Below are 24,262 nucleotides of genomic sequence, written 5' to 3'. Positions count from 1 at the left end.
GATGTATGTCATAGACCAGCTGTGGTAGGGGTTAGTAAGGGATTCAAGGGACGCCATCCTAAAAGTTATATATGTTATTAAATTAAAGGGACACTGAACCCAAATTGTTTCTATCGTGATTCAGATAGAGCATGCAATTTTAAGCAACTTTCTACTTTACTCCTATTATCAAATTCTTTTCATTCTCTTGGTATCTTTATTTGAAATGCAAGAATGTAAGTTTAGATGCTGGCCCATTTTTAGTGAACACACTGGCCTTTAGTTATCAAGCCGTCAACCGCAAATATGCCGGAATTCCGCAGCATATTTGTGGCGAGGCTGATTTGCTATAGTTATCAAGCCCTATAGACCGGCAAAAGTAGAATCTAATGACGTAACCATACGATCCGCCGGACTCAGTCCGACACAGATCGATGGTTACGTCACTCTAGAAGTTCCGAACGCAAGTTCGGCACAATCTGACTACTTTTGCTAGTTATCAAAGAACAACCAGGTACGCTCGCCACTATTCCGGGCCAGCGTACCTGGTTTTCAATCCGCCGCCCTGGAGGCGGTGGATCCCATAGGAATCAATGGGAGTCTGACAGCAGCGAGAGCTCATGTTCGCTGCTGCCCGATATCCCATTGATTCCTATGAGAAGTGTCTGCACCTAACACCCTAACATGTACCCTGAGTCTAAACACCCCTAATCTGGCCACCCTACACTGCCGCCGCCTACATTAAACTTATTAACCCCTAAACCGCCACTCCCGGACCCCGCCACCACCTACATTATGCCTATTAACCCCTAATCTGCCCCCTATAACGCTGCCACCTAAATAAAGTTATTAACCCCTATCCTGCCGATCCCGGACCCCGCCACAAATAAATTAATTGTTTAACCCCTAAACCGCCGCTCCCAGACCCAGCTGCAACTATAATAAATTGTTTAACCCCTAAACCGCCGCTCCCAGACACTGCCGCAACTATAATAAATTTTTTAACCCCTAAACTGCTGCTCCCGGACCCCGCCGCAAAAATAATAAACTATTTAACCCCTTAACCGCTGCTCCAGGTGCCCATCGCCACCTACATTACATTTATTAACCCCTATCCTGCCCCCCCTACACCGCCGTCACTATATTAAATGAATTAACCCCTAAACCTAAGTCTAACCCTAACACCCCCTTAACTTCAATATTATTTAAATTAATCTAAGTAAATATTCTTATAATTAAATAAATTATTCTTATTTAAAACTAAATACTTACCTATAATATAAACCCTAAGATAGCTACAATATAACTAATAGTTACATTGTAGCTAGCTTAGGGTTTATATTTATTTTACAGGCAACTTTGTATTTATTTTAACTAGGTACAATAGCTATTAAATAGTTATTAACTATTTAATAGCTACCTAGCTAAAATAACTACAAAATTACCTGTAAAATAAATCCTAACCTAAGTTACAATACACCTAACACTACACTATCATTAAATAAATTAAATGAATTAACTACAATTACCTAACATTAAATTAAATTAACTAAAATTAACTAAAGTACCAAAAAAACAAACACTAAATTACAGAAAATAAAAAAATTACAAGAAGTTTAAACTAATTACACCTAATCTAAGCCCCCTAATAAAATAAAAAAGCACACAAAATAATAAAATTCCCTACCCTAAACTAAATTACAAATAGCCCTTAAAAGGGCCTTTTGCGTGACATTGGCCCAAAGTAATCAACTCTTTTACCAATCAACTCCGGTTGATTGAAGATAGAAGATACCGCTTGGATGAAGACTTCTGCTGCTTGGAGGACCTCTTCTGCCCGGATACGATGAAGACTTCTGGACGGATTGGATGACCGCTTGTGCCCGGCTGGGTGAAGACGGCTCAAGGTAGGGTGATCTTCAAGGGGGTAGTGTTAGGTTTTTTTAAGGGGGGATTGGGTGGGTTTTAGAGTAGGTTTGGGTGTGTGGGTGGTGGGTTTTAATGTTGGGGGGTTGTATTTCTTTTTTTCAGGTAAAAGAGCTGATTATTTTGGGGCAATGCCCCGCAATAAGCCCTTTTAAGGGCTGGTAAAAGAGCTAATTACTTTGGGGCAATGCCCCACAAAAGGCTCATTTAAGGGCTATTTGTAATTTAGTTTAGGGTAGGGAATTTTATTATTTTGGGGGGCTTTTTTATTTTATTAGGGGGCTTAGATTAGGTGTAATTAATTTTTTTGTATTTTTTTTATTTTCTGTAATTTAGTGGGGTTGTTTGGTACTTTAGTTAATTTTAGTTAATTTTATTTAATGTTAGGTAATTATAGTTAAATAATTTAATTTATTTAATGATAATGTAGTGTTAGGTGTAATTGTAATTTAAGGTTAGGATTTATTTTACAGGTAATTTTGTAGTTATTTTAGCTAGGTAGCTATTAAATAGTTAATAACTATTGTACCTAGTTAAAATAAATATAAAGTTGCCTGTAAAATAAATATAAATCCTAAAATAGCTACAATGTAATTATTAATTATATTGTAGCTATCTTAGGGTTTATTTTATAGGTAAGTATTTAGTTTTAAATAGGAATAATTTATTTAATTATAGGAATATTTATGTAGATTTATTTAAATAATATTAAAGTTAGGGGGGTGTTAGACTTAGGTTTAGGGGTTAATTCATTTAATATAGTGGCGGCGGTGTTGGGGGGGCAGGATAGGGGTTAATAAATATAATGTAGGTGGCCGCGGGCTCCGGGTGCGGCGGTTTTGGGGTTAAACAATTTATTTAGTTGCGGCAGGGTGCGGGATCAGCAGGATAGGGGTTAATAACTTTTTATAGGTGGCGGCGGTATAGGGGGCGGCAGATTAGGGGTTAATAAGTATAATGTAGGTGGCGGTGGGATCCGGGAGCGGCGGTTTAGGGGTTAAAATATTTATTATAGTTGCGGCGGGGTCCGGGAGCAGCGGTTTAGGGGTTAATATATTTATTATAGTTGCGGCAGGGTCTGGGAGCGGCGGTTTAGGGGTTAATATATTTATTATAGTTGCGGCGGGGTCCGGGAGCGGTGGTTTAGGGGTTAATATATTTATTATAGTTGCGGCGGGGTCCGGGAGCGGCGTTTTAGGGGTTAATATATTTATTATAGTTGCGACGGGGTCCGGGAGCAGCGGTTTAGGGGTTAATATATATATTATAGTTGCGGCGGGGTCCGGGAGCGGTGGTTTAGGGGTTAATAAGTTTATTTAGTTGCGGGGGGCTCCGGTTAAACTGTATAGTATAGTGTGGGTGCTTAGTGGCAGGGTAGCAAGAAAGCTGTGAAGAAGCCGATGAGCAGCGAGATCGATGACTGTCAGTTAACAACAATCCGCTGCTCATCGCACCGTACTTGGTGCGCGGCTTTTTGACAGCTTTCTTGATAAATTTGGCGAACGTATTCAGGTCCGCTGCGCGATGTTAGGCGAGCTTAGGCGAGCGTATTGGGGCCGGCGAATGCAGGTAAATACGGAGCTTGATAAGTAGAGGCCACTGTGTTGTTCTTGCTGATTGGTGGGTAAATTCACCTACCAATAAACAAGTGCTTTCCATGGTACTGAACCAAAAATATTGCTTAGATGCCTTTTTTTTCAAATAAAGAAAGCAAAAGAACGAAGAAAAATTGATAATAGGAGTAAATTAGAAAGTTGTTTAAAATTGCATGCTCTATCTGAATCACGAAAGAAAAAAATTGGGTTAGGTGTCCCTTTAAGGCTTGAGTTCACCTATAAAGTTATTAAAATTAATAAACACAGCCATAATGACTTTCTTCCCAGTACTGCGTCTTTCTGAGAGTTATTCAAAAGAGGATAGGCCCAGGTGAGTCATTGTTTTTTAAAGTGGGAGTGGTAAACGGAGTAGTGTATAGAAGGTTTAATCCCTTATGTTGTTATTTTAATTACCAAATAATTATATTAAATAGCTATGTTGCACACTTTTCCCCTTTATAGGGCTAGATCACATATAGAGCGCAAAAGGTTAAGCAGCATGACATGCAATTATGACATAAAATAAATGCATACTACTTCTCCTTTTGCACTTGTATAATAAAATGCATTTTTTTGCTTTGTACACAAATGCAAGACACATGGGCACTGTATATTAGGCAAACACCAGCAAAATAATTTGCGCTTCCACAATTTAAAACACCAGCATAAAAATCTCCAGTATGTAACCCCACCATAAAAAAACTAAATCATTGTCACCACATTGCGAATAACTCTTAAACTTCAGAGGAATAAAATCCTAAAACTGCTAACCCCACTCCTCAGTGTTATAAGTCCCTTAACTGAAAACCCCATACTTCAATCAACCAATAGATAAGCAGATACATTACTGCTATTAACCCCTAAAGTTCCCTACCCCACCTTTATTTACCCCCTATACTTCGAAACCCCTACCCTATTAAGTGCCAGGCCCCCACCACTATTAACAAAAGATAAAATGACAAGGTACAGCGCTACACTACCCCCAATGAGGGTTGTGTGGCTAAAGATGGTGTCCACGACTATAGGAATATATATTATATAAAAATGATATAAAAATCCGTACTTGAAAAATGCGTTATATAAAAAAGGGTGTGTGTGTGTAATGAGATACAGATTTATAAAATATATAGAATTCTTAAAATTTATAAAAACATAACAATTGTTTTATTAAAATAAAATTACAAAAATTGGTATCCAATCTAATGGAATGTCCCATACAATGTTCGATGAGTAATGTCCCATACAAAATACAATAAGTAATGTCCCATACAAAAATGTCCAAAAAATGTATCCAAAAACAATTATTGTATTTAGTGTCCTGAAGATAAAATGAGTATCCAAAGTTGAGTGTTCCAAAATATAAGTTTAAAAATGTTTAAAAATTTTATACGTGTGAGTGGCAATCCAAATATATATATATATATATATATATATATATATATAAATATATAAACAAAGTCAAGCAGTAAAGCACTCCCAACTCCTGTCCGGGGTGCACAGCAAACGATTACACACAGTTCAAAGGAAAAAAGCAGGCACTCTCCGTTTGTATTGCAAAGTTTACTTAAGTGACGTTTCGGGGTTTCATCCCCGTCCTCAGACTTACCCGTAACGTCACTTAAGTAAACTTTGCAATACAAACGGAGAGTGCCTGCTTCTTTCCTTTGAACTATATATATATATATATATATATATATATATATATATATATATATATATATATATATATATATATATATATATATATATATATTATGTGTAAAAAACTCCAATCCAGGTGAGAAAATAAAAAAATGTGTGAAAAAAAATATATATATATGAAAAAAACAAAAAAATATATATATATATATAAAAAATATATATAAAATATAAAAAATATAAAAATATATATAAATATATAAATAAGTATATGAGTTGTGATCAGCAACCCATATGTGAAAAAAATAAGTCGATGTAATAAAGGTGTACACCTAAAGTTGTGTCCTAAAAATGTATCCAAAAAATTGGCCTATGAAAGTCCTTGCAAATTGTGAATCCTTGTGAAGAAAAAATATAGAAAAATATGCAGTAGAATAATCAAATTAATGTTCTAATAATGTTCAAATAAAATAAAATAATATAAGGGTTGTGGATAGCTCCAAATTATTCCAAATGTGAATGTATGAGGTGCTGGGTTGATATTCCTCTTCTCAAAGGGTTATCAATGTATTGGGATATCCTCCTGTACCTATAAAAGTGTACAGAAAACGGACATAGTGCAATACAATCACCATAAAACAGCAATATAAGTATTCTACTCACCAGATATATTCTGAGCTGCAATACCATTACATAGCCAACGCGTTTCGGTCCTCAGGGACCTTTCTCAAGACCACTATAAACACCTAATCCCATATTAACCATTAAACTGCCAGACCCACTAATGACTTTCCCTCATTGAATCTCTTTATGGAACTCCTCCATGAAACCACCCAGGGCCCCACTTAAAAATCCCTAACTACTAAAATCTCCTCCCCCACAAGACACCTTGGATTACATGGATTACAATACAAATACAAAAATAAATGCATCCAAATGATCATCATGATATCATCCTATTTGTATAATGGGCATGCTAACCACATTGTATAAAATACCTCACTACCTGTCCCTTTGACCCTATCCCCTCACAGCTACTCCCCTCCTTCTCTGCTACCCTTACCCCTATACTAACACACATTTTCAACCTCTCCCTCAGCACTGGTACATTTCCCTCATCAATGAAACATGCACTGGTCAAACCTATCCTCAAAAAACCTTCCCTTGATCCTTCCTCCCCATCCAACTACTGCCCTATTTCCCTCCTCCCTCTTGCCTCAAACTAGTATATGCATGCCTATCCCATCTCCTTACATTAAACTCCCTTCTTGACCCACTGCAATCTGGATTTAGTCCCTATTACTCCACAGAGACAGCTATTGTTAAGGTCACCAATGACTTACTTACAGCAAAATCAAAAGGCCACTTATCTCTGCTTATCCTCCTTGATCTGTCCGCAGCCTTTGACACTGTCGACCACCCTCTTTTGCTCCAAACCCTCCAATCCTTCGGCATTTGTGACAAAGCCCTGGCTCTCTTCCTACCTGTCAAACCGTACCTTTAGTGTAGCCTTCTCTTTGCCCCGTCACCACTTTCTGTTGGAGTACCGCAAGGCTCTGTCCTCGGTCCCCTTCTCTTCTCAATCTATACGTCATCACTAGGTTCCCTAATTAAGTCCCACAGTTTCCAATATCATTTGTATGCTGATGACACCCAAATCTACTTCTCTGCACCAGACCTATCTCCTTCCTTGCTAACCCGTGTCACTAACTGTCTTTCTCACATCTCTTCCTGGATGTCCTCTCACTACCTCAAGCTAAATCTCTCCAAAACTGAGCTCCTCATTTTCCCCCCTTCTTCCAAAATCTCCACCCTCAATATCTCTATAACTGTCGACAACTCCATCATTACCCCTACCCCACATGCCCGATGTCTTGGGGTCACATTTGACTCAGATCTTTCCTTCACTCCTCACATTCAGTCCTTGGCTAAAGCCTGCCGCTTCCACATTAAAAACATCTCCAAAATTAGACACTTCCTTACACAAGACACAACTAAGATTTTAATCCACTCTCTCATTCTTTCCCGCCTTGATTACTGCAACTCTGTCCTCTCTGGTCTCCCCACCTGCCGCCTAGCTCCTTTACAATCCATAATGAATGCCTCTGCCAAACTCATCTTCCTTACACGTCGCTCTGCATCTGCTGCTCCTCTCTGCCAATCCCTTCACTGGCTTCCTCTTGCCTCTAGGATCAAACACAAAATTCTCACTCTGACATACAAAGCCCTCAACTGCACTGCTCCCCCCTACATCTCAGACCTTGTCTCCAGATACTCTCTCACCCATCCCCTTCGCTCGGCTCATGACCTCCTCCTTTCCTCCTCTCTGGTTACCTCATCGCACTCCCGTTTACAGGACTTCTCCAGACTGGCTCCCATCGTGTGGAACTCTCTGCCTTGGCCCACAAGACTCTCCCTTAGTTTTGAAAGCTTCAAGCGCTCCCTAAAGACTCTACTGTTCAGGGATGCATACAACCTATGCTAACCTTCCTTTTTACCAGTTCCACTACTCCATTGCTATCCCTTGAACCTTAAGTCTGGCTGTCTGTACATCACCTCCTTAAGAGCTAATTACAACAGTGCAACTCTTCGCAGGGCCCTCTACCCATTTGATTTAATTGTTTTGTTGTACTACCCTTTGTTTACAGCGCTGTGGAATCTGTTGGCACTCTACAAATAACTGATAATAATAATAATAATAAGAAGAAGAAGAAGAAGAAATTGTTCTTATAAGTGAATACATCAATGAATACATTTTTATTTTATCTTTAAGGGGCTTTTTATTTTTAGTGCACCTTTTAAATTTTTGGTATTATTTTTAGTGTAATAAAGGACTGCATATGGTACAATGCAATGGCTATACTATTTGAGTGATATTTAGTGATGTCACAAACATAACATTTTCTGTTCGCGAACGTGAACTTCTGCAAATGTTTGCGAACCGGGTGAACCGCCATAGACTTCAATAGCCAGGCAAATTTTAAAACCCACAGGGACTCTTTCTGGCCACAATAGTGATGGAAAAGTTGTTTCAAGGGGACTAACACCTGGACTGTGGGATGCCGGAGGGGGATCCATGGCAAAAATCCCATGGAAAATTACATAGTTGATGCAGAGTCTGGTTTTAATCCATAAAGGGCATACATCACCTAACATTCCTAAATTGTTTGGAATAACGTGCTTTAAAACATCAGGTATGATGTTGTATCGATCAGGTAGTGTAAGGGTTACCCCCGCTTCACAGTGACAGACCAAACTCCCCGTTTAACGCACCGCAAACAACCGCAAACAGTCCATTTGCACAACCGCAAACTCCCCATTTGCACAAGGTTGGATACCAAGCTAGCCATGTCCCGTTCCTTGTCCTCACTGATGTCATTGAAGGTCTCTTCCTCCACCCAGCCACGTACAACACCAAGGGTCCCCGAAAGGTGACAACAAGCCCCCTGGGACACCTGCTGTGTTTGGTCTTCCACCTCCTCAAAGCCACCTTCCTCCTCTGACTCATCTTCTTTAGACTCCTCTCTCTGCATTGCCTCTCTCTGCATTATTATAAGGTGTGTTAAGTAATACTATTCCTATCAGTTAAATCCCTGTTACGTCCCCTATCAGGGGACGTGTATATGGCATCAATTTTAGGAACTGGGAGATGGAAAAGATGCTTGGTCGGTCCTCCTACTTCAAATTTGGGGCACTGCGCGTGCAATCTAATGTGCCACCAGATAGGAGTGATGTGTTAAGTAGTACTATTCTTATCGGTTTAATCCCTGTTACGTCCCCTATCAGGGGACGTGTATATGGCATAGATTTTAGGAACCGGGAGATGGAAAAAGATGCTTGGTCGGTCCTCCTACTTCAAATTTGGGGCACTGCGCGTGCAATCTAATGTGCCACCAGATAGGAGTGGTGTGTTAAGTAGTACTATTCCTATCAGTTTAATCCCTGTTTTGTTTCTTTTTTTTTGTTTGGTTTTTGAAGCCACAGTGCAGCACCAGAGGCCAGAAAAATTTGGCATGTACACATGCCTGAAAAATTAGGTATTGTTGCAGCCGCTGCTGTAGCAGCAGCCAGAAAAATTGATGTTTGTTTCCCAGGCAGAAAGTGTCCTAAAACATTGCCGCTTGAACCCTAGTTGGTGGCGGATAAGTCACGCAAGTCATCCGACATTCAGAGATAAAATACAGCAGCGTGTGGACCATTTTTAGCCCAAGGCAGCTCATCTCATCAGGCCTTTTTTAGTCAAATGTATCACCCACTGTCAGTTCCTTCGGGATCCATCCCTTATTCATCTTAATAAAGGTGAGGTAATCTAGGCTTTTTTGACCTAGGCGACTTCTCTTCTCAGTGACAATACACTGCACTGAAGGTCCTTTCTGACAGGACACTTGAAGCAGGGCAAGCCAAAAGTTCTATCGCAATTTGGGATAGCTAAGGCCACAGGTCAAGCCTGCACACCCAGTAGTCAAGGGGTTCATCGCTCCTCAGAGTGTCGATATCTTCAGTTAAGGCAAGGTAGTCTGCTACCTGTCGGTCGAGTCGTTCTCTAAGGGTGGACCCCGAAGGGCTGTGGTGATGTGTAGGACTTAAAAAACTCCACATGTCCTCCATCAACAACACGTCTGTAAAGCGTCCTTTCCTTGCCGGCGTGGTCGTGGGAGGAGGAGGATTACTTTCACCTCTTCCCCGGTTAGATTCCCGTTGTGCTGTGACATCACCCTTATATGCTGTGTAAAGCATACTTTTTAATTTATTTTGGAACTGCTTCATGCTTTCCAACTTGCGGTAATTCGGTAACATTTCAGGCACTTTATGCTTATACTGGGGGTCTAGTAGCGTGGACACCCAGTACATGTCGTTCTCCTTCAGCCTTTTTATACGAGGGTCCCTCAACAGGCACGACAGCTTGAAAGACCCCATTTGCACAAGGTTGGATGCCGAGCTACTCATGTCCCGTTCCTTGTCCTCTGTGATCTCACTGAAGGTATGTTCTTCTCCCCAGCCACGTACAACACCACGGGTACCAAATAGGTGACAACGAGCACCCTGGGATGCCTGTTGTGGTTGGTCTTCCTCCTCCTCCTCAAAGCCACATTCCTCCTCTGACTCCTCTTCCTCACAATTCTCTTCCAGCGTTGCCGCAGGTCCAGCAAGCGATGCTGATAAGGCTGTTTCTGGTGGTGATGGTGACCACAACTCTTCCTCTTCACACTCATCTACGGCCTGATCCAGCACTCTTCGCAGGGCACACCCCAGGAAGAAAACAAATGGTATGATGTCGCTGATGGTGCCTTCGGTGTGACTGACTAGGTTTGTCATCTCCTCAAAAGGATGCATGAGCCTACAGGCATTGCGCATCAGCGTCCAGTAACGTGGTAAAAAAATTCCCAGCTCCGCAGAGGCGGTCCTAGCACCCCGGTCATACAAATAGTCATTAACGGCTTTTTCTTGTTGGAGCAGGCGGACGAACATTAGGAGTGTTGAATTCCAATGTGTTGGGCTGTCGCAAACCAAGCGCCTCACTGGCATGTTGTTTCACCGCTGGATATCTGAAAAGTGCGCCATGGCCATGTAGGAATGCCTGAAATGGCCACACAACTTCCTGGCCTGCTTCAGGATGTTCTGTAAGCCTGGGTACTTATGCACAAAGCGTTGTACGGTCAGATTACACACATGTGCCATGCACGGCACATGTGTCAACTTGCCCAAATTCAATGCCGCCAACAAATTTCTTCCATTGTCACAAATCACTTTGCCAATCTCCAGTTGGTGCGGAGTCAGCCACTGATCCACCTGTGCGTTCAGGGTTGACAGAAGTGCTGGTCCGGTGTGACTCTCTGCTTTCAGGCAAGTCAACCCCAAGATGGCGTGACACTGCCGTATCCGGAATGTGGAATAGTACCTGGGGAGCTGGGGGGGTGCCGTTGATGTGGAGCAAGATGCAGCAGCAGAAGAGGACTCAGCCGAGGAGGTTATGGAAGAGGATGGAGTAGGAGGAGTAGAGGAGGTGGCAGTAGGCCTGCCTGCAAGTCGTGGCAGTGTCACCAACTCCTCTGCAGAGCCACGCATTCCATGCATGGCAGCCGTCAGCAGGTTTACCCAATGCGCAGTGTAGGTGATATACCTGCCCTGACCATGCTTTGCAGACCAGGTATTAGTGGTCAGATGGGCCCTTTCCCCAACACTGTGTGCCAGACATGCCATTACTTCCTTTTGCAGAATCGAGTACAGGTTGGGGATTGCCTTTTGTGCAAAGAAATTTCGGCCGGGTACCTTCAACTGCTGTGTCCCAATAGCTACAAATTTTTTGAATGCCTTAGACTCCACCAGCTTGTATGGTAAAAGCTGGCTGGCTAAGAGTTCAGACAAGCCAGCTGTCAGATGCCGGGCAAGGGGGTGACTTTGTGACATTGGCTTCTTACACTCAAACATGTCCTTGACAGACACTTGACTGTGGGCAGATGAGCAGGAACTGGTCAAGGCGAGACATGGAGTGGCGGATGGTTGAGAGGGGGCAAGGAGGACAGCAGTGGTTGACGTGGCTGAAGATGCTGGACCAGGAGGAGGATGGCGGCTTTGAGTTTGTGTGCTGCTTGTACTGATGTGTTGATCCCATAGGTGTTTGTAATGTGCGATCAGGTGCCTTCGCAAAGCAGTTGAACCTAGGTGGGTGTTGGACTTCCCACGACGTTTCTTTTGGCACAGGTTGCAAATGGAATCCCTGTTGTCAGAGGCTGACACACAAAAAAAATGCCACACTGCTGAGCTCTGCAATGACGGCATTCTGGTGGTGGCAACAACATGTGTTGATTGGCGTGCTGTCTGGCTGACCCCGGGTGCCGATGCATGCTGTCTGACTGTGCCACTAGCTCCTTGCAATGACCTCCCCCTGCTTCCAAATCGTCTCCTCCTCCTCTCTGTCTTCCCATCTGCACTTTCCCCTTCTTCTTCTCTTCTAGCGGGCACCCACATGACATCCACGGACGCATCGTCATCATCAACCGCTTCACTTGTATCTGACAACTCAGCAAAGGAAGCAGCGGGTACAACATCATCATCATCATCATCATCACACCGTACGTCCATGTGTGTAATGCTGCCTGACTGAGACATATCCCTGTTATCTACATCCTCTGTCAATAATGGTTGCGCATCACTATGACTCATTTCTTCCAACTGATGTGTAAATAACTCCTCTGACAGATCAAGTGAAGCGGCTGTGGTACTAGTGTTGGTGGGAGCGGCAGGCGGGTGAGTGGTAACTTGAGAGGTGCCCGAAGCTAAGCTGGATGAGGATGGTGCGTCAAGTGCGTATAGTGGAAGCTGTAGAAGATTGGGTGTCCTGTGTTAGCCAGTCAACTATGTCCTCAGAACTGTTCGAGTTCGGGGTACGTGGCCTCTGAACACTGGGCATTATTCTAGGGCCAAAGGGAATCACAGAACCACGACCAAGACGGCCCCTGCAGGGTGGCCTGCCTCTGCCTGTCATTTTTTTTTTTTTGATTAGTGGTACTATGCGTGCAAGCTACTGTGACAACAGATATGAGTGGCACTGTGCACTGGCAGAAGTTGGCAGAGTAGACGCTGTAGGCCTAACACACACGCTTGCAGACAACTAACTGCTATTCAATCTATTACAGTCAAAATTGTATTTTTTTTTTTAAATGTACACTACTGTTACACCAGATATGAGTTACACTGGGGTGACACTGTGCCCTGGCAGGCACTGAAACGCACATGTGTGAAGGAAACTGACTGCTATTATTTCACAGTCAAAAAAGTGTTTTTTTTTTTTAAATTTACACTACTGTTACACCAGATATGAGTTGCACTGGGGTGACACTGTGCCCTGGCAGGCACTGAAACGCACACGTGTGAAGGAAACTGACTGCTATTATTTCACAGTCAAAAAAAGTGTTTTATTTTAAATGTACACTACTGTTACACCAGATATGAGTTGCACTGGGGTGATACTGTGCCCTGCCAAGCACTGAAAGGCACACGTGTGAAGGAAAATGACTGCTATTATTTCAAAGTCAAAAAAGTGTTGTTTTTTAAAAATGTACACTACTGTTACACCAGATATGAGTTGCACTGGGGTGACACTGTGCCCTGGCAGGCACTGAAATACACACGTGTGAAGGAAACTGACTGCTATTATTTCACAGTCAAAAAAGTGTTGTTTTTTTTTAAATGTACACTACTGTTACACCAGATATGAGTTGCACTGGGGTGACACTGTACCCTGGCAGGCACTGAGACACACACGTGTGAAGGAAACTGACTGCTATTATTTCACAGTCAAAAAAAGTGTTGTTTTTTTTAAATGTACACTACTGTTACACCAGATATGAGTTGCACTGGGGTGACACTGTGCCCTGGCAGGCACTGAAACGCACACGTGTGAAGGAAACTGACTGCTATTATTTCACAGTCAAAAAAGTGTTGTTTTTTTTAAATGTACCTTACTGTTACACCAGATATGAGTTGCACTGGGGTGACACTGTGCCCTGGCAGGCACTGAGACACACGTGTGAAGGAAACTGACTGCTATTATTTCACAGTCAAAAAAGTGTTGTTTTTTTTAAATGTACACTACTGTTACACCAGATATGAGTTGCACTGGGGTGACACTGTGCCCTGGCAGGCACTGAAACGTACACGTGTGAAGGAAACTGACTGCTATTATTTCACAGTCAAAAAAGTGTTGGTTTTTTTAAATTTACACTACTGTTACACCAGATATGAGTTGCACTGGGGTGACACTGTGCCCTGGCAGGCACTGAAACGCACACGTGTGAAGGAAACTGACCGCTATTATTTCACAGTCAAAAAAGTGTTGCTTTTTTTAAATGTACACTACTGTTACACCAGATATGAGTTGCACTGGGGTGACACTGTGCCCTGGCAGGCACTGAAACGCACATGTGTGAAGGAAACTGACTGATATTATTTCACAGTCAAAAAAGTGTTTCTTTTTTTTTTAAATGTACACTACTGTTACACCAGATATGAGTTGCACTGGGGTGACACTGTGCCCTGGCAGGCACTGAAACGCACACGTGTGAAGGAAACTGACTGCTATTATTTCACAGTCAAAAAAGTGTTTCTTTTTTTTTTAAATGTACACTACTGTTACACCAGATATAAGTTGCACTGGGGTGACACTGTGCCCTTGCAGGCACTGAAACGCACACGTGTGAAGGAAACTGCTATTATTTCACAGTCAAAAAAGTGTTTTTTTTTTTTAAATGTACACTACTGTTACACCAGATATGAGTGGCACTGGGGTGACACTGTGCCCTGGCAGACACTGAAACGCACACGTGTGAAGGAAACTGACTGCTATTATTTCACAGTCAAAAAAGTGTTGTTTTTTTTTTAAATGTACACTACTGTTACACCAGATATGAGTTGCACTGGGGTGACACTGTGCCCTAGCAGGCAATGAAACGCACACGTGTGAAGGAAACTGACTGCTATTATTTCACAGTCAAAAAAGTGTTTTTTTTTTTAAATGTACACTACTGTTACACCAGATATGAGTTGCACTGGGGTGACACTGTGCCCTGGCAGGCACTGAAACGCACACGTGTGAAGGAAACTGACTGCTATTATTTCACAGTCAAAAAAGTGTTGTTTTTTTAAATGTACACTACTGTTACACCAGATATGAGTTGCACTGGGGTGACACTGTGCCCTGGCAGGCACTGAAACGCACACGTGTGAAGGAAACTGACTGCTATTATTTCACAGTCAAAAAAGTGTTGTTTTTTTTAAATGTACACTACTGTTACACCAGATATGAGTTGCACTGGGGTGACACTGTGCCCTGGCAGGCACTGAAACGCACACGTGTGAAGGAAACTGACTGCTATTATTTCACAGTCAAAAAAGTGTTTTTTTTTTTTAAATGTACACTACTGTTACACCAGATATGAGTTGCACTGGGGTGACACTGTGCCCTGGCAGGCACTGAAACGCACACGTGTGAAGGAAACTGACTGCTATTATTTCACAGTCAAAAAAGTGTTGTTTTTTTAAATGTACACTACTGTTACACCAGATATGAGTTGCACTGGGGTGATACTGTGCCCTGGCAGGCACTGAAACACACACGTGTGAAGGAAACTGACTGCTATTATTTCACAGTCAAAAAAGTGTTGTTTTTTTAAATGTACACTACTGTTACACCAGATATGAGTTGCACTGGGGTGACACTGTGCCCTGGCAGGCACTGAAACGCACACGTGTGAAGGAAACTGACTGCTATTATTTCACAGTCAAAAAAGTGTTGTTTTTTTTAAATGTACACTACTGTTACACCAGATATGAGTTGCACTGTTGTGACACTGTGCCCTGGCAGGCACTGAAACGCACACGTGTGAAGGAAACTGACTGCTATTATTTCACAGTCAAAAAAGTGTTGTTTTTTTAAATGTACACTACTGTTACACCAGATATGAGTTGCACTGGGGTGACACTGTGCCCTGGCAGGCACTGAAACGCACACGTGTGAAGGAAACTGACTGCTATTATTTCACAGTCAAAAAAGTGTTTTTTTTTTTTTAAATGTACACTACTGTTACACCAGATATGAGTTGCACTGGGGTGACACTGTGCCCTGGCAGGCACTGAAACGCACACGTGTGAAGGAAACTGACTGCTATTATTTCACAGTCAAAAAAGTGTTGTTTTTTTAAATGTACACTACTGTTACACCAGATATGAGTTGCACTGGGGTGATACTGTGCCCTGGCAGGCACTGAAACACACACGTGTGAAGGAAACTGACTGCTATTATTTCACAGTCAAAAAAGTGTTGTTTTTCTTTAAATGTACACTACTGTTACACCAGATATGAGTTGCACTGGGGTGACACTGTGCCCTGGCAGGCACTGAAACACACACGTGTGAAGGAAACTGACTGCTATTATTTCACAGTCAAAAAAGTGTTGTTTTTTTAAATGTACACTACTGTTACACCAGATATGAGTTGCACTGGGGTGACACTGTGCCCTGGCAGGCACTGAAACGCACACGTGTGAAGGAAACTGACTGCTATTATTTCACAGTCAAAAAAGTGTTGTTTTTTTTAAATGTACACTACTGTTACACCAGATATGAGTTGCACTGTTGTGACACTGTGCCCTGGCAGGCACTGAAACGCACACGTGTGAAGGAAACTGACTGCTATTATTTCACAGTCAAAAAAGTGTTGTTTTTTTTAAATGTACACTACTGTTACACCAGATATGAGTTGCACTGAGGTGACACTGTGCCCTGGCAGGCACTGAAACGCACACGTGTGAAGGAAACTGACTGCTATTATTTCACAGTCAAAAAAGTGTTGTTTTTCTTTAAATGTACACTACTGTTACACCAGATAGGAGTTGCACTGGGGTGACACTGTACCCTGGCAGGCACTGAAACGCACACGTGTGAAGGAAACTGACTGCTATTATTTCACAGTCAAAAAAGTGTTTCTTTTTTTTTTAAATGTACACTACTGTTACACCAGATATGAGTTGCACTGGGGTGACACTGTGCCCTTGCAGGCACTGAAACGCACACGTGTGAAGGAAACTGACTGCTATTATTTCACAATCAAAAAAGTGTTGTTTTTTTTTAAATGTACACTACTGTTACACCAGATATGAGTGGCACTGGGGTGACACTGTGCCCTGGCAGACACTGAAATGCACACGTGTGGAGGAAACTGACTGCTATTATTTCACAGTCAAAAAAGATTTTTTTTTTGTTTTTTTTATATGTACACTACTGTTACACCAGATATGAGTTGCACTGGGGTGACACTGTGCCCTAGCAGGCAATGAAACGCACACGTGTGAAGGAAACTGACTGCTATTATTTCACAGTCAAAAAAGTGTTGTTTTTTTTAAATGTACACTACTGTTACACCAGATATGAGTTGCACTGGGGTGACACTGTGCCCTGACAGGCACTGAAACGCACACGTGTGCAGGAAACTGACTGCTATTATTTCACAGTCAAAAAAATGTTGTTTTTTTTTAAATGTACACTACTGTTACACCAGATATGAGTTGCACTGGGGTGACACTGTGCCCTGGCAGGCACTGAAACGCACATGTGTGAAGGAAACTGACTGATATTATTACACAGTCAAAAAAGTGTTGTTTTTTTTAAATGTACACTACTGTTACACCAGATATGAGTTGCACTGGAGTGACACTGTGCCCTGGCAGGCACTGAAACGCACACGTGTGTAGGAAACTGACTGCTATTATTTCACAGTCAAAAAAGTGTTGTTTTTTTAAATGTACACTACTGCTACACCAGATAGGAGTTGCACTGGGGTGACACTGTACCCTGGCAGGCACTGAAACGCACACGTGTGAAGGAAACTGACTGCTATTATTTCACAGTCAAAAAAATGTTTCTTTTTTTTTTTTAAATGTACACTACTGTTACACCAGATATGAGTTGCACTGGGGTGACACTGTGCCCTTGCAGGCACTGAAACGCACACGTGTGAAGGAAACTGACTGCTATTATTTCACAGTCAAAAAAGTCTTTTGTTTTTTTTAAATGTACACTACTGTTACACCAGATATGAGTGGTACTGGGGTGACACTGTGCCCTGGAAGACACTGAAACGCACACGTGTGAAGGAAACTGACTGCTATTATATCACAGTCAAAAAAGTGTTGTTTTTTTTTAAATGTACACTACTGTTACACCAGATATGAGTGGCACTGGGGTGACACTGTGCCCTGGCAGGCACTAAAACGCACACGTGTGAAGGAAACTGACTGCTATTATTTCACAGTCAAAAAAGTGTTTTTTTTTTTTAAATGTACACTAATGTTACACCAGATATGAGTTGCACTGGGGTGACACTGTGCCCTTACAGGCACTGAAACACACACGTGTTAAGGAAACTGACTGCTATTATTTCACAGTCAAAAAAGTGTTGTTTTTTTAAATGTACACTACTGTTACACCAGATATGAGTTGCACTGGGGTGACACTGTGCCCTGGCAGGCACTGAAACGCACACGTGTGAAGGAAACTGACTGCTATTATTTCACAGTCAAAAAAGTGTTGTTTTTTTTAAATGTACACTACTGTTACACCAGATATGAGTTGCACTGGGGTGACACTGTGCCCTGGCAGGCACTGAAACGCACACGTGTGAAGGAAACTGACTGCTATTATTTCACAGTCAAAAAAGTGTTTTTTTTTTAAATGTACACTACTGTTACACCAGATATGAGTTGCACTGGGGTGACACTGTGCCCTGGCAGGCACTGAAACGCACACGTGTGAAGGAAACTGACTGCTATTATTTCACAGTCAAAAAAGTGTTGTTTTTTTAAATGTACACTACTGTTACACCAGATATGAGTTGCACTGGGGTGACACTGTGCCCTGGCAGGCACTGAAACACACACGTGTGAAGGAAACTGACTGCTATTATTTCACAGTCAAAAAAGTGTTGTTTTTTTTTAAATGTACACTACTGTTACACCAGATATGAGTTGCACTGGGGTGACACTGTGCCCTGGCAGGCACTGAAACACACACGTGTGAAGGAAACTGACTGCTATTATTTCACAGTCAAAAAAGTGTTGTTTTTTTAAATGTACACTACTGTTACACCAGATATGAGTTGCACTGGGGTGACACTGTGCCCTGGCAGGCACTGAAACGCACACGTGTGAAGGAAACTGACTGCTATTATTTCACAGTCAAAAAAGTGTTGTTTTTTTTAAATGTACACTACTGTTACACCAGATATGAGTTGCACTGGGGTGACACTGTGCCCTGGCAGGCACTGAAACGCACACGTGTGAAGGAAACTGACTGCTATTATTTCACAGTCAAAAAAGTGTTGTTTTTTTTAAATGTACACTACTGTTACACCAGATATGAGTTGCACTGAGGTGACACTGTGCCCTGGCAGGCACTGAAACGCACACGTGTGAAGGAAACTGACTGCTATTATTTCACAGTCAAAAAAGTGTTGTTTTTCTTTAAATGTACACTACTGTTACACCAGATAGGAGTTGCACTGGGGTGACACTGTACCCTGGCAGGCACTGAAACGCACACTTGTGAAGGAAACTGACTGCTATTATTTCACAGTCAAAAAAGTGTTTCTTTTTTTTTTAATTGTACACTACTGTTACACCAGATATGAGTTGCACTGGGGTGACACTGTGCCCTTGCAGGCACTGAAACGCACACGTGTGAAGGAAACTGACTGCTATTATTTCACAATCAAAAAAGTGTTGTTTTTTTTTAAATGTACACTACTGTTACACCAGATATGAGTGGCACTGGGGTGACACTGTGCCCTGGCAGACACTGAAATGCACACGTGTGGAGGAAACTGACTGCTATTATTTCACAGTCAAAAAAGATTTTTTTTTTGTTTTTTTTATATGTACACTACTGTTACACCAGATATGAGTTGCACTGGGGTGACACTGTGCCCTAGCAGGCAATGAAACGCACACGTGTGAAGGAAACTGACTGCTATTATTTCACAGTCAAAAAAGTGTTGTTTTTTTTAAATGTACACTACTGTTACACCAGATATGAGTTGCACTGGGGTGACACTGTGCCCTGACAGGCACTGAAACGCACACGTGTGCAGGAAACTGACTGCTATTATTTCACAGTCAAAAAAATGTTGGTTTTTTTTAAATGTACACTACTGTTACACCAGATATGAGTTGCACTGGGGTGACACTGTGCCCTGGCAGGCACTGAAACGCACATGTGTGAAGGAAACTGACTGATATTATTACACAGTCAAAAAAGTGTTGTTTTTTTTAAATGTACACTACTGTTACACCAGATATGAGTTGCACTGGAGTGACACTGTGCCCTGGCAGGCACTGAAACGCACACGTGTGTAGGAAACTGACTGCTATTATTTCACAGTCAAAAAAGTGTTGTTTTTTTAAATGTACACTACTGCTACACCAGATAGGAGTTGCACTGGGGTGACACTGTACCCTGGCAGGCACTGAAACGCACACGTGTGAAGGAAACTGACTGCTATTATTTCACAGTCAAAAAAATGTTTCTTTTTTTTTTTTAAATGTACACTACTGTTACACCAGATATGAGTTGCACTGGGGTGACACTGTGCCCTTGCAGGCACTGAAACGCACACGTGTGAAGGAAACTGACTGCTATTATTTCACAGTCAAAAAAGTGTTTTGTTTTTTTTAAATGTACACTACTGTTACACCAGATATGAGTGGTACTGGGGTGACACTGTGCCCTGGAAGACACTGAAACGCACACGTGTGAAGGAAACTGACTGCTATTATATCACAGTCAAAAAAGTGTTGTTTTTTTTTAAATGTACACTACTGTTACACCAGATATGAGTGGCACTGGGGTGACACTGTGCCCTGGCAGGCACTAAAACGCACACGTGTGAAGGAAACTGACTGCTATTATTTCACAGTCAAAAAAGTGTTTTTTTTTTTTAAATGTACACTAATGTTACACCAGATATGAGTTGCACTGGGGTGACACTGTGCCCTTACAGGCACTGAAACACACACGTGTTAAGGAAACTGACTGCTATTATTTCACAGTCAAAAAAGTGTTGTTTTTTTAAATGTACACTACTGTTACACCAGATATGAGTTGCACTGGGGTGACACTGTGCCCTGGCAGGCACTGAAACGCACACATGTGAAGGAAACTGACTGCTATTATTTCACAGTCAAAAAAGTGTTGTTTTTTTAAATGTACACTACTGTTACACCAGATATGAGTTGCACTGGGGTGACACTGTGCCCTGGCAGGCACTGAAACGCACACGTGTGAAGGAAACTGACTGCTATTATTTCACAGTCAAAAAAGTGTTGTTTTTTTTAAATGTACACTACTGTTACACCAGATATGAGTTGCACTGGGGTGACACTGTGCCCTGGCAGGCACTGAAACGCACACGTGTGAAGGAAACTGACTGCTATTATTTCACAGTCAAAAAAGTGTTTTTTTTTTTAAATGTACACTTATGTTACACCAGATATGAGTTGCACTGGGGTGACACTGTGCCCTGGCAGGCACTGAAACGCACACGTGTGAAGGAAACTGACTGCTATTATTTCACAGTCAAAAAAGTGTTGTTTTTTTAAATGTACACTACTGTTACACCAGATATGAGTTGCACTGGGGTGACACTGTGCCCTGGCAGGCACTGAAACACACACGTGTGAAGGAAACTGACTGCTATTATTTCACAGTCAAAAAAGTGTTGTTTTTTTTTAAATGTACACTACTGTTACACCAGATATGAGTTGCACTGGGGTGACACTGTGCCCTGGCAGGCACTGAAACACACACGTGTGAAGGAAACTGACTGCTATTATTTCACAGTCAAAAAAGTGTTGTTTTTTTAAAATGTACACTACTGTTACACCAGATATGAGTTGCACTGGGGTGACACTGTGCCCTGGCAGGCACTGAAACGCACACGTGTGAAGGAAACTGACTGCTATTATTTCACAGTCAAAAAAGTGTTGTTTTTTTTAAATGTACACTACTGTTACACCAGATATGAGTTGCACTGGGGTGACACTGTGCCCTGGCAGGCACTGAAACGCACACGTGTGAAGGAAACTGACTGCTATTATTTCACAGTCAAAAAAGTGTTGTTTTTTTTAAATGTACACTACTGTTACACCAGATATGAGTTGCACTGAGGTGACACTGTGCCCTGGCAGGCACTGAAACGCACACGTGTGAAGGAAACTGACTGCTATTATTTCACAGTCAAAAAAGTGTTGTTTTTCTTTAAATGTACACTACTGTTACACCAGATAGGAGTTGCACTGGGGTGACACTGTACCCTGGCAGGCACTGAAACGCACACGTGTGAAGGAAACTGACTGCTATTATTTCACAGTCAAAAAAGTGTTTCTTTTTTTTTTAAATGTACACTACTGTTACACCAGATATGAGTTGCACTGGGGTGACACTGTGCCCTTGCAGGCACTGAAACGCACACGTGTGAAGGAAACTGACTGCTATTATTTCACAATCAAAAAAGTGTTGTTTTTTTTTAAATGTACACTACTGTTACACCAGATATGAGTGGCACTGGGGTGACACTGTGCCCTGGCAGACACTGAAATGCACACGTGTGGAGGAAACTGACTGCTATTATTTCACAGTCAAAAAAGATTTTTTTTTTGTTTTTTTTATATGTACACTACTGTTACACCAGATATGAGTTGCACTGGGGTGACACTGTGCCCTAGCAGGCAATGAAACGCACACGTGTGAAGGAAACTGACTGCTATTATTTCACAGTCAAAAAAGTGTTGTTTTTTTTAAATGTACACTACTGTTACACCAGATATGAGTTGCACTGGGGTGACACTGTGCCCTGACAGGCACTGAAACGCACACGTGTGCAGGAAACTGACTGCTATTATTTCACAGTCAAAAAAATGTTGTTTTTTTTAAAATGTACACTACTGTTACACCAGATATGAGTTGCACTGGGGTGACACTGTGCCCTGGCAGGCACTGAAACGCACATGTGTGAAGGAAACTGACTGATATTATTACACAGTCAAAAAAGTGTTGTTTTTTTTAAATGTACACTACTGTTACACCAGATATGAGTTGCACTGGAGTGACACTGTGCCCTGGCAGGCACTGAAACGCACACGTGTGTAGGAAACTGACTGCTATTATTTCACAGTCAAAAAAGTGTTGTTTTTTTAAATGTACACTACTGCTACACCAGATAGGAGTTGCACTGGGGTGACACTGTACCCTGGCAGGCACTGAAACGCACACGTGTGAAGGAAACTGACTGCTATTATTTCACAGTCAAAAAAATGTTTCTTTTTTTTTTTTAAATGTACACTACTGTTACACCAGATATGAGTTGCACTGGGGTGACACTGTGCCCTTGCAGGCACTGAAACGCACACGTGTGAAGGAAACTGACTGCTATTATTTCACAGTCAAAAAAGTGTTTTGTTTTTTTTAAATGTACACTACTGTTACACCAGATATGAGTGGTACTGGGGTGACACTGTGCCCTGGAAGACACTGAAACGCACACGTGTGAAGGAAACTGACTGCTATTATATCACAGTCAAAAAAGTGTTGTTTTTTTTTAAATGTACACTACTGTTACACCAGATATGAGTGGCACTGGGGTGACACTGTGCCCTGGCAGGCACTAAAACGCACACGTGTGAAGGAAACTGACTGCTATTATTTCACAGTCAAAAAAGTGTTTTTTTTTTTTAAATGTACACTAATGTTACACCAGATATGAGTTGCACTGGGGTGACACTGTGCCCTTACAGGCACTGAAACACACACGTGTTAAGGAAACTGACTGCTATTATTTCACAGTCAAAAAAGTGTTGTTTTTTTAAATGTACACTACTGTTACACCAGATATGAGTTGCACTGCGGTGACACTGTGCCCTGGCATGCACTGAAACGCACACGTGTGAAGAAAACTGACTGCTATTATTTCACAGTCAAAATTTTTTTTTTATTTTTTTTTAAATGTACACTACTGTTACACCAGATATGAGTTGCACTGGGGTGACACTGTGCCCTGGCAGGCACTGAAACGCACACGTGTGAAGGAAACTGACTGCAATTATTTCACAGTCAAAAAAGTGTTGTTTTTTTTTAAATGTACACTACTGTAACACCAGATATGAGTGGTGGCACTGGGCAAGTTGGCACAGTATACGCTGTGAGCCTGACACACACGCTGGCAGGCAGGCCTCTGCAATTAAATTACACAGGAAAAAAAAAAAGCAGACTGATGTTCTAGCCCTAAAAAGGGCTTTTTGGGGTGCTGTCCTTACAGCAGAGATCAGATGAGTCCTTCAGGACTGTAGTGGACACTGAATACACTAGCCTAGCTATCGATTTCCCTATTAAATCAGAAGCAGCTATACTGTCCCTCCTCTCAATAAGAATGCAGCTTCCGAATAAATCTAAAATGGATGCTGTCCAGGAGGTGGGAGGAAATCAAATTGTTCCAGCTGGTGCAAAAATGACTTTTATTTGTGCAAAACAGGGATCGATAAGCAACGTTTCAGGCCCAAACTTGGCCCTTTCTCAAGCTT

The sequence above is a fragment of the Bombina bombina genome, chromosome 4 (genome assembly GCF_027579735.1).
Source record: "Bombina bombina isolate aBomBom1 chromosome 4, aBomBom1.pri, whole genome shotgun sequence".
Classification (NCBI taxonomy): Eukaryota; Metazoa; Chordata; class Amphibia; order Anura; family Bombinatoridae; genus Bombina; species Bombina bombina.
This window is presented reverse-complemented; position numbering follows the sequence as displayed.